The sequence below is a fragment of the Macrobrachium nipponense genome, chromosome 2, assembly GCF_015104395.2.
Source record: "Macrobrachium nipponense isolate FS-2020 chromosome 2, ASM1510439v2, whole genome shotgun sequence".
Taxonomy (NCBI): Eukaryota; Metazoa; Arthropoda; class Malacostraca; order Decapoda; family Palaemonidae; genus Macrobrachium; species Macrobrachium nipponense.
The window spans coordinates 170,729,307-170,741,806 of NC_087201.1; the positions used below are offsets into that span (position 1 = coordinate 170,729,307).

Below are 12,500 nucleotides of genomic sequence, written 5' to 3' on the forward strand. Positions count from 1 at the left end.
GGGAAAAGATAGATAATTTTTTCCCATTGACGTGACTCATACTTTTATTTTATAAATCTTCAACACTAACAGGAAAATACAGCTTTAATCTGTTACAGTTTTTATTGAGGATAGTTTGGACACATGATTTAATAAGAGGTGATTGAATTCTTTCCCCATTTAATCCAAGACCCCTGAATATTCAACAATGCAAATAAAGGGATATTTGAAGTACAATTACGTATACATAATTCGATCAACTATAATAACAAAATGTAGGGAATCTTTATTGTTTGTCCACCCTGGGTAGGGGGGCGGGGCAGGTAGGGGAGACATGGCACATCCACCCTCCTCCTGCAAACCTGTTTGTCCACCCTGAGTTGGGGTGAGGTAGGTAGGGGATTGGGCAGGTAGGGTAGACATGACACATGCACCTTCCTCCAAGTGTGGGCGGGGTAGGTACAGAATTGGGACGGTAGGGGAGACATCGGCAGAGCCGGGTTCCAGCGCAGCATAGCAGATTCCATCAAGATCATTTTGTAGAATATTAACAGTGTACATGCAGCTGATATTTCCATAACAATGAATAATAAACTGGCATAAATAATATCTCATTTTATTTTATAAATCTGCTAATATTGGGGGGTGACAAATCAACTGAAACATAAAGTTAGCATTTCACAAAACAAGGACTAAATCAGAAATCTCCCTTTTGCGTAGAATTCCACTAAAAACAGACCTTTATCTCCATTACCCAGTGAGCAGTGCTCTTAAATTAATTTTTTTTTTTTTAAAATAAAGTGCACCAGATCAAAGATTTATATTCTGCTATACTTGCAGAGAAAATGAAATGAAAATAATGGCAATAAAATTAGTAAAAGTAATTACAATTAGACAGTAGAACATATTGATTATTATTATTATTATAATATTCACAAGATTGAACCTATTCATATGGAACAAGACCACAGGGGCCACTGACTTGGAATTCGAGCTTCCAAAGAATATTATGGTGTTCATTAGGAGGAAGTAAGAGGAGGTACAAGGAAATACAGAAAGAAGAGATCTCACTTATCAAAAAAAGAAAAATCAATTGCATTACCAAAGACATCCCAGTCAAAAGTAACCAGTAAAATTATGAAAACAGATTTCCATTGAATTCAATCTCATTATCACCTTTGCCTTATAAAGGTTAAGCTTTGTTCACGCCACTTAAAAGTAAGTGGGTACACTGGCTGGGAAGAAAAGAGAAGTATTTGACAAACACTAAAGGTTACAGAGAGAGAGAGAGAGAGAGAGAGAGAGAGAGAGAGAGAGAGAGAGAGAGGATATACAATGTTGATGAATGGTAATATCATTCCTTCACGTCCCTTATTCTCTCTCTCTCTCTCTCTCTCTCTCTCTCTCTCTCAGACAAACAGAGGGTAATGCTTAAAAGATATAAATGTTTGCTGAATTCAAATTCCATAAGCATTCTTATAATCTCTCTCTCTCTCTCTCTCTCTCTCTCTCTCTCTCTCTCTCTCTCTCTCTCTCTCTCACTCTCTCTTATAATTCCTACATCCCCACAACCTTTTCCAGCCCCATCTTCTAGCCAAATGGATCAGTAACCTTCCTCTGAAAACAGCATTAATGATGAACTTTTTTTTCCCGCCCTCTCTCTCTCTCTCTCTCTCTCTCTCTCTCTCTCTCTCTCTCTCTCTCTCAACCCGAATAGCCCATTAAGAGCTCTAATGGCAGCTGGTTTTATGGTCACATATTTCAGAATTTGTTTAACTCGACCCAAGTGTGTCAGCGTCTCTCCCGCGACGTCGGAATGGTGGTCGAACTTCATCCTCCCTGCTTACATTATCTTACAGGTTTTGTCCTGGAGAGGGATTTTACCCCTTTTTAATGAAGGGGAGGGTGGGATGAGCGGGGAGGGAGGGGGGTGGGGAGGAGGGTGTTTAGACACATTTTCAGGACCTACTTTCAGGACAGAGAGCGTGGTAAAACGTTTGTATTACATTTGGGTTGATTTAAAGGGGTGTCCCAGGTGAATGTGGGTGCATATATATATATATATATATATATATATATATATATATATATATATATATATATATATATATATATATATATGCACACACACACACTAACACACTAAAAGAATCTACGAACAAAGGCAGGATTAACCTGGATTAAGACTGACCTGGCAATAACATAAGAGAGAATGTGAGTCCTTTTGTCTTCGGTTTTTGATGATGACATTGACTCCTTAAGCTTTTGAAAAAAAAAAGGGCCAGGAAGTTCACTCTCCAGGATCCAAACCCTCTTTCTGTTGTTGGAGAGGTTTATTGAAGGGTTTATTTGGGCGCTGACTCTATAATATTACGTGTTTTGTAAAGGATATGGAACCATTCTCCAGGAATCATTACTTTTGTATTATCTTCTTGTTACGTGAATCAGTGCACGACTAAATTAATAATAACTAATAAATAATAATAATAATAATAATAATAATAATAAATAATAATAATATCTCTTTACACAATGTTTAAGGTTTTAAGCATTTGATTGTGCAGGCTTCGCTATCATTGCACTTCAATTATATTATATTATATTATATTATATTTATATATATATTATATATTATATTATATTATATTATATTATATTATATTATGCAATAAATTCGATACGTGAGTAACCCATGATATTCATGTAATACTGAAACTTCAAATATCCAATATTCTCCTCTCTCTCTCTCTCTCTCTCTCTCTCTCTCTCTCTCTCTCTCTCTCTCTCTCTCTCTATATATATATATATATATATATATATATATATATATATATATATATATATATATATATATATATATGTATATATATTATATATATATATATATATATATATATATATATATATATATATATATATGATATATATGTATGTATATATATATATATATATATAATATTATATATATATATTAATACAAATATATATATTTAAAGAACAAATAAAGAACAATATAAAATATTCTTGAAGTTGGAATAAAAACTACAGAGAAATAATATTTTGACTGACTCAATAGATAAACTATCTGACATTCCAGCCACCAGAGGAACTGACACGGAACAAAATATAATTTCTTCTTCTATTATTTGTGAAAGGGGAAAAAAAAAGATGTCGGTTGACATAATGTTTACCCAGATCGATGACCTGATGGAAGTTCGTTGTTGTTAGCAGGGAATGTTGCCTCAGACTGTTTTCAAAAGTTGTCAAAACACTGGAGGGATTGTTGTTGGAACATTTGTGGAATAGCAAGGCTATAAATTTGTCTTTAGTGATATTAGGTAATTTTTCAAATATCACTTGCATTGTAAATTATGCAAAACAATAAAGATTTTAATTGTCGTTGGAAGGAAATGTTGTCACAAGCAAGGCAATAAATTTATCTTTAATGATATTTGGTCATTTTCCAAATATCATCTGTATTGTAAATTATGCAAAACAATATAGATTTTAAATGTCAATTTGTCTTTAATGATATTAGGTTATTTTTTTAAATATCAATTTTATTGTAAATTTCGCAAAACAATAAAGATTTTAATTGTCGTTGGAAGGAAATGTTGTCTCTAATGATATTAGGTTATTTTTCAAATAACTTTTATATTGTAAATTATGAAAAACAATAAATATTTTAACTGTCTTTCGCAGGGAATGTCACAAACTGCTGTCAAAAGTCGTCAAAACACAAAACGAGTTACTGATGGAACATCTGTGGAGTAGCAAGACATAAATTTCCCTTTAATTAAATTAAGTTATATTTCAATATATAAATTTTATTATAATTATATAAAAAACAATAATGATTTCAATGTTGAAAAATGAAAACTGATATAATGTTAAACAACAACAACAATAATAATAACAATAATAATAATAATAATAATAATAATAATAATAATAATAATAATAATAATAATAATAATAATAATGTTTCTGTCTGTTTTGTAATTGTGAATACAGTCTGTTGTCTTATTATTAATAATAATAATAATAATAATAATAATAATAATAATAATAATAATAATAATTAATGTTCTGTCTGTTTTGTAATTGTGAATACAGTCTGTTTGTCTTATTATTAATAATAATAATAATAATAATAATAATAATAATAATAATAATAATAATAATAATAATAATGCCGTATTCTCTCTATTTGTTATCTTCGAATACCCTTTTATTTATTAACATTCACTATCTTTATTAAATAAATTTACTTTAACGCGTTTCAGAACAACAACAAAAACGCAGCTATTTTGCGCTGACAAGATAGTTAGGTATTCAATGCTCAATAACATTTATCCTGTCATGAAGATATTCTATCTAAATCCCTATTTATGTATATATTAAAGATCCGATGCCAAATGTTTCTAAAAAAAATTGTATTTTATCTCTGTGTATAACAGATTTAGTTATCTCTAATTATTATATATATACTTCACCGAAAATTAATTTTGCTTTATTTTTGTTTAATAAATTGATTTTTTCTTTCTCTGTGTTCCAAACATTATCTCAAATTCTCATTATCACTGACTCCCCCAAAAAGGAATTTGTTGTCTTTGCCTATAATTAGTCTAAATATCTCAAAATTTCATTTTATACATAAATCTAAACAGAATCTGCTGTTATGTCTTTGCCTATAATAAATCTAATTATAACAAAATCTCATTTCCTACAGAAATTTATTGTTCTAATATTCTTTCTAGTTTGAAGAAGAAAACTTTAAAAACATTATACAGAATCTTATGTTTGTATTTGCCAATAAAAAACCTAATTAGCACAAAATCTCTTTTCAAAAGCCAAAACATAAAAAACTAAACAGAGTCTTCTGTTGTGTATTTGCCTATAATTAATCTACCTCAAATTTCATTTCCTACAGAAAATAATTTTGCAAATATTCTTTTTAGTTCGAAGAAGAAAACTTCAAAAAAACTAAAAACTAAACAGGATTTTCTGTTGTGTCTTTAACTATAATCAATCTAATTACCACAAAATCTCATTTCCTACAGAAAATTATTTAGCAAATATTCATTTTATTTCGAAGAAGAAAAGGTATAATAACCAAACAGAATCTTCTGTTGTGTCTTTGCCTATAATAAATCTAACTATCACAAAATCTCATTTCGTACATAAAATTATTGTTCAAATATTCGTTTTAGTTCGAAGAAAAAACGTAAAAAGATTTAACAGAATCTTCTATTGTGTCTTTCCTATAATTAATAAATCTAATTAGCACAAAATCTCTTTCCCAGAACCAAAATACAAAAAAAAAAAACTATATACTAAACGGAATCTTTTCGTAGGAACTCTTAGTCGGGTTCGAAGAGGCAAAACGCGAAAAACGAAATAAAAGTCTCTTCGCAACATCCTTTATATTCCCTGGCACTCCTTCCTTTTTATCCCCGGAAGCGAAAAGCCTGTTACGGATGCCATGCCTGGAAAAAGCACCTTCGGAGACGGACAGCTTTCGTGTTCCTTTTTTTTTTTTTTTTTGGGGGGGGGGGCCTTTTTTTTTTTTTTTGTGCTTTTTTTGTTTTTTCCCGTCCGACGTTTCTCCTCCGCTCACTCGAGTCCCTTTTGAATAGCTCGGAAATGTTTTGACGTGCCATGAAACGATAACAATAACTCCATTTTTTGGGTGGTGGTGGTGGTGGTGGTGGGGGCTGACTTTTTACTTAGATTTTGGGTGGGAGGTATACCTAACGCATTCCTTGGATTTGGGGGGTACCTAACTTTTGCCTCGGAAATGGGGGCTACATAACCTTTGTCTTGCATTTTGGGGTACCTAACTTTTTTCTTATATGGGGGGGAGGGGCGGGCTAACTTTTTACTTGGATTTGGGGGGTACCTAACTCTTGCCTCGAAAATGGGAGCTACATAACCTTTGCCTTGCATTTTGGGGTACCTCACTTCTTTCTTAGATGGGGAGGAGGGGCGGGCTAAGTTTTTACTTGGATTTTGGGGATACCTAACTAACATTTTCCTTGATTTGGGGGTACCTAACTAACATTTTCCTTGGATTTTGGGAACCTAATTAACATTTTCCTTGGATTTCAGGGGTACCTAACTAACATTTTCCTTGGAATTGGGGGTTACCTAACTAACATTTTCCTTGGATATGGGGATCCAAACTTGGAAACATAAGATAACTTTTGCCTTGGATTTGGGGTTACCTAACCTTTTTCTTTATTAATTTGCTAATACATTTTCTAATGCCTGCTCTCTTTATTCTGTATTTCCTATCACTTGCTGTTACTTGTTCCAAGCGATCGCCATATTCTTTGGAAGCTTGAATTTCTAGTCACTATAGTTGAATTCCAGAACAGGCAGCTACCCAGCTGAATCCCTTCGTTCGTGAATTCACAATTCCTAGTCGTTTTCTCTTCTTCATCCATAATTCCATTAACTTGATTTCGACATTTCGTCTGTCGTTTCATGTATGTATGTATGTATGTATGTATGTATGATGTATGTATGTATGTATGTATGTATGTTTGTGTTTGAGGTTATAGTCCACAGGGAAAAAGAAAAGCTGAAATTCCTTATAGCTCAACAGTTTCGGCCTCAACTGGCCCTTATCGAGAGCTGTTTAGTAACTAGCACACAAAGTTTACTGTGCATTTAAAGTAAATATAAGAAACAGAAAATTAAAAATAAGCAGTTAGATTAACATTGGCCATTGAAATACAGGAAAGTCAGTTACTGTAACAACCTATTTAAAATGATTTACAACCAGTTCGAAGATTTAAAAAAAAATATGTTACAACAATTCATCTCATATTTAAAATATGATCTTAACGAAAGGACAACATTGCTTAGTTTGCAACCCCATGTGTTTATATATTTATGCACGCATCCACCACATGAGCCACTGACTTGGAACTCTAGCCTCCAACGAATATATTGTTCATTTGACAGAAGTAAAAGAAGGTAAAAAGAATCACACAAAGATCAGATACCAGAAAATCAGAAATAAATGAACAATTTAATGAATAAACAGATAAAATGTAAGTAAACTATGAAGACAAAGAGCGAAATGACCAGATGAAGTTGATCAGAATGGAAAGGGAATAGTAGAGGTCGAAACAAATAAATAAATAAATACAGAAGAGCACAAAATAAATACATAAGTACAAATAAACTCCACCACGAGTTAAATGAAGGCTGGTATCTCAGTTTTACCCCCAAAACAATACCAGTCATTCCTTTGCCATTCTTCCCCATGCACAACATAAAAAAAACAGCAAAATTGTTTTAATCATTTATATATATATACATTTTTCTCCTTTCCTCTTTTTCTCTCTCTCGCACTCGCCCTGAGTTACTGCAGGTGGAGGGTCTGGGGGTGGGGTGGGGTGGGGGGGGGGGGGTTGTAGTACCTGGGTCGCTGGGGGTTGGGCTGGAAGGAAGGAGGTCCCGAGGTAAGAGTGAAGATAGAAGATGGAAATCTTTTGTGAGCGCTCGCGATGTTGTCCGGAGGGTTCTCGTTGTTTGCTACGACCGGACATTCATTCGCACACTCATTAGCGACCGGAGAGTGGTGATAATGATAATGATGATGATAATGATAATGATGGTGTCGGTTTTCATGTAGATTGGGCTGCAGGGGATGGAAGGAGGGAGGGGGATGGAAAGTAGATGGCATGGATGTATTTTCCACGATGACACAACCTGGGGTGTACAAGAGCCACCCATTTCAGGGATGAAGAGAGAGAGAGAGAGAGAGAGAGAGAGAGAGAGAGAGAGAGAGAGAGAGTGAAGAGAGAGAGAGAGAGATAGAGAGAGAGAGAGAGAGAGCGAGAGACTCAAGGTTGGCACAGAGTTGGAGGAGGAGGAAGGGAGGAGGAAGAGGAAGAGGAAGAAGAAGAGGAGGAGGAGGAGGAGGAGGGAGGAGGAAGAAGAAGAAGAGGAGGAGGAGGAGGAGGAGAAAAAGGCAAAGTGTCGAGAGGAAGAACTTGCTTGGCGTCATGCTCATTAGTTAATGGGAAAGGAACATAAAATGTCGCCCGAGAAAGGAAGCAGCCCTCTTCCAGCGCCTCGTTCCAGGCTTGCTGTGGAGATAATCCAGGCTCGGCCAGACCTGGGAGACGTCTTCCATCCTTCCCAAACTTTCTCGAGAATAGGAAATCGATCCGGGTGATTACCCTCTCGGCAAATAAAGGATTTGCATTCGGCGAACCAATGGTGTACTTTTGCTTGCATTCCAGCGAGCAATCTAGTGGAAATAGCGCTCGCCGCCCTTCCAGCCAGCCAGCCAGTCAGCTGTTTAACGCCCGAGCAGAGAGCTGGAAGCCGCTCCTGGAACTGGTTTTACGTCCACGGGGGCGTTTTCTTGTGATCTCCGGGGGTGTGTAAAACGAACTTAGTAAGGGCATGCTCTCGTTCGGGTTACGCCTTTTTCATAAAGAATCTGATTATGAGACCTCGGGCTGGATTAAAGGTCTACTAGGCCTACTTCCCAAAGGTGGGATAGAATTCTTTGAATTCTTTAAAGTAAGGAAAACTTGGGGAGGAAATCTAATCAGATGTTGTCTACATTTTCATGGGGAATACCATTATGATACCTCAGGCTGGGTTAAAGGTCTAGGCTTACTTCCCGCAGGTAGGAGAGGATTCTTGAAAGAAAATGAAAAATAGGGAACAAATCTGACCAGGTCTTGTTGACCTTTTCAGAAAGACTGCCATCATGATACCTCAGGCTGGGTTAAAAGTTGTAGGCCTACTTCCATGAGGTTGGAGAACATTCCTTCCAGGAAGTAAAATTCGCGAAAGAAGTCTAACCGGATCTGGTTTACCTGCGCCCACAGTGTTCCATCGTGGTTAGTAAAATGGCCGTGGTGGTATTACCTCTATTATCCAGCGGATAAACGTCGCTCAGAGCCGCCATCTTGATGGATTTTACAGCGAGCGTTAATGGCCGCCTTGCTTACCAATACACCTCTCTTTACGAGCTGCTTGGAGATCCTCGCTTTTTGCAACATTACGCTTATAACCTGAGCATAATATGATGTTGATTATTTTTTTTGGGGGGGTGTGAAGGGGAAGGGGGACATTATCTTCAGTTGCTCTCTCTCTCTCTCTCTCTCTCTCTCTCTCTCTCTCTCTCTCTCTCTCTCTCTCTTTCCTTCATTTTCTTCTCCGTTTTGTTTCTCTTATTGAGCATTAACATCTGACTAAAATAGACATTACCAACTGATAATTTAGTATTGTTATTATTATTATTATCATTATTGTTATTATTATTATTATTATTTTAGTAGAAGACCCTCTTTTAGGCAAATGCTATTAAAAGAGAATGGCAGAATTAAGCGAGTTGATTTTATATATTGTTTTATTTTTTCTTACAAATAAGAAATAAAACAATATATTAAATCAACTCGCTTAAATATGCCATTCTCTTCAACATTATTATTATTTATTTTTCTTTTTTGTCTATCACAGTCCTCCAATTCGACTAGGTGATATTTATAGTGTGGGGTTCCGGGTTGCATCCTGCCTCCTTAGGAATCCGTCACTTTTCTTACTATGTGAGCCGTTTCTAGGATCACATTATTATTATTATTATTATTATTATTATTATTATTATTATTATTATTATTATTATTATTATTATTATTCAGAAGGTGAAACATATTCTTACGGAACAAGCCTATAGAAGGGGCCTGAAATAAAAGCTTCGAAAGAATAATATGGTGTTCATTATGAAGAAATAAGAGGAGGTAAAGGGAAACACAGAAAGTTACCCCACTTATTATAAAACAAATTAATTAATTAACGAATAGATGAAAGTGCATTAAAATGCAAGGAGAATAGTATTAGTGTAGTAGTGCATTTCACCACGGACTGAACTTCTTCAATTATTAGGGTAACAATATATTTCACCTTTGGCTGAACTTCTGAAGAAGTTCAAATTCCAGGACCTCCTCTGGGAGGCTGATCCACAGTCCAACCAGAGGAAGTCGTGCAACTGGAACTTCTTCAGAAGTTCAGTTCTTGAAGTTTCTTATAATCTGTTGATGAAATGTCCACGAATAATCTACCAAGGGAAACTTAGTGCTTAAATATCATTTGCTACTAACTCAACCTTACATTAAGGAAATGTGTTTTCAGGAAGCTTGACTAAGACCCGAACTTCGCGAGAATTTTCTAAGAACTACATCACCTGGGTATTGTATTTGAAGGTCACGTAAAATGTACAAAATATAAAATTAACTAACAATCCAAAAAAGAAAATGTATTTATAAGTCACTTAACTAGATCCTGCACTTCAAGAGATAATTTTCTAGCATCTATTCTCTGAGAATTGTATTTGAACGTCACAAAAAATGAAGAAAGTATGAAATTAACTAAATATCCAAAAAAGATAATATATTTTTAAGGCACTTAACTAGAACCTACTATTTAACAGATAATTTTCTGGGAACTACATCACCTGAGAATCGTATTTGAAGGTCACATAAAAAGTAGAAGGTATAAAAGTACTAGCAATCCAAAAAAGACAATATATTTCTAAGGACTTGACTACAACAAGAACTTTAACAGATACTTTTCTAGGAACTACATCACCTGAGAATTGTATTTGAAGATCACAAATGATGTAGAAAGTATAAAATTAACTAACAATCTAAAAATGAAAATATATTTCTAAGGCACTTGACTAGAACCCACACTTTAAAAGATAAGTTTCTAAGAACTACATCACCTGAGAATTGTATTTGAAGGTCACGAATGATGTAGAAAGTATAAAATTAAATCACAATCCCAAAAAGGAAATATATTTCTAAGGTACTTTTAAAAGATATAAGTTTCTGGGAACTACATCACCTGAGAATTGTATTTGAAGGTCACAAAAGATGTGGGAAGTATAAAATCAACCAACAGTCCCAAGAGATGGTTCAAGACGAACTCGTCTGTGAAACTAGGTTATGGAGAGTCGTGTAATTCGAAATTTCAGTCTTCCATGTAGTAACATACCCCTTGGATACGACCAGAAAAATAAGGAAGATAGTAGATTTTCTTAACAACCTCTTTGCCCAGAGAATGGCAAGCTTCGATTTTCTGAACCTCGTCTTCCCCAAGAGAACGACAAGCTTAAGTAATACCTTACCCCCAAAAATACTGAGCTCTAATAACACTACTAAAATTTTGGAGAGGTTTAGCAGTTATTATATAAAAATCCTTTTGTAATTTACTTTCAGTATTCATTGCCTTATTACCAACGCACTGATGTTCATATCACAAGTATACACTCATTCGTGCTTGAATATTTCAGTTCACCTTCAGAATTATTAGTTTTTATTTATAAAGACTAATAAAACAGTGACAATCTATAAAAACCTCTATGCCTACAATCCTTTACTTAACTAAAAGTATCACAAGAGCATTCACATCACTGGGCACAGCCACCGATTGCAATCAGTTACCCAAAAACATTTGAAATCGTAAAAATATCAATTGGACATTAAAATAGTATAGAGATTCAATATTGTATCTAGGATCATGCGCAGTGAAGAGCGACTGGACAGCAAAGAGAGAGATAATAATACCACACGAGAGAAGCCATAAAAGTGATAAGAGGTTGTAAAACCGCATTCGACGAGGGATGCAAGGACAATCATCCGATTGTATTCACTCCCGAATGGGCGAATGAAAGCAAAAAAAAAAAAAAAAAAAAAAAAAAAAAAAAAAAAAAAAAAAAAAAAAAAAACGTTTCTAATTGTGCCTCGTGTGATACTTATTAACTATTCGGATGCTCAGCATAGTTGGAGATTTTTTATATTTTCTTAATAAAAAAATGATAAAAAATCAGTTATTTATTTGATTTATTTTATCTATTTGTTTTTTCTGGGTGATTTTATTTTTATTTTTCCATTAAAAAATAGAAAAAAACAACCCTGGTGAGTGAGTTTTTTTTCTATTTTTTTTACAGAAAAAAAATCATTTATTTATTTGATTTGGTATCTATATGGTTTTTCTGTCAATCCTTTTTTTTCTTCCTCGTGATTTTTTTAAATGAAAAAATTAAAAAATCAGTGATTTATTTCATTTCTTTTATTTACTAGGTTTTTCTGATTTGTTAGATGTATTTTCATTCATTTTTTCCCCCTCAAAATATATTTCATGACAGAATTACTATTGATTTATCTTTAAGGTTTCCAGTTCTGGCCTAGAGTATGTACTTGTAATTCTTTTCATATCAAAATAAATAGATGCAGCACAGTATAGCTAAGTTTTTAATAACCTCCAAACCATATTTTTAATTTAGTTTTTGTTTTTTCAAATAAAATGTTTAAAAAAAAAAAAAAAATCATGATATTTTACATGAAAAAATAAATAATGATTTAATAACTTGATTAAATCAGTTTGATTTAATCATTGCCAACCCTGATGCTCAGGATTGTAAATTGTCAGTAATATTATTAGGTAATGACCTACTTAAATGAATATTGAATCGAAGCACTGCTATA

The 12,500-nt window shown here is 33.9% G+C and overlaps 1 pseudogene; it reads right to left on the bottom strand.

The window, feature by feature from the left end:
- Positions 1–12,500, bottom strand: part of LOC135221375 (neuroligin-1-like) — a 156,844-nt pseudogene that overhangs the window by 88,858 nt on the left and 55,486 nt on the right.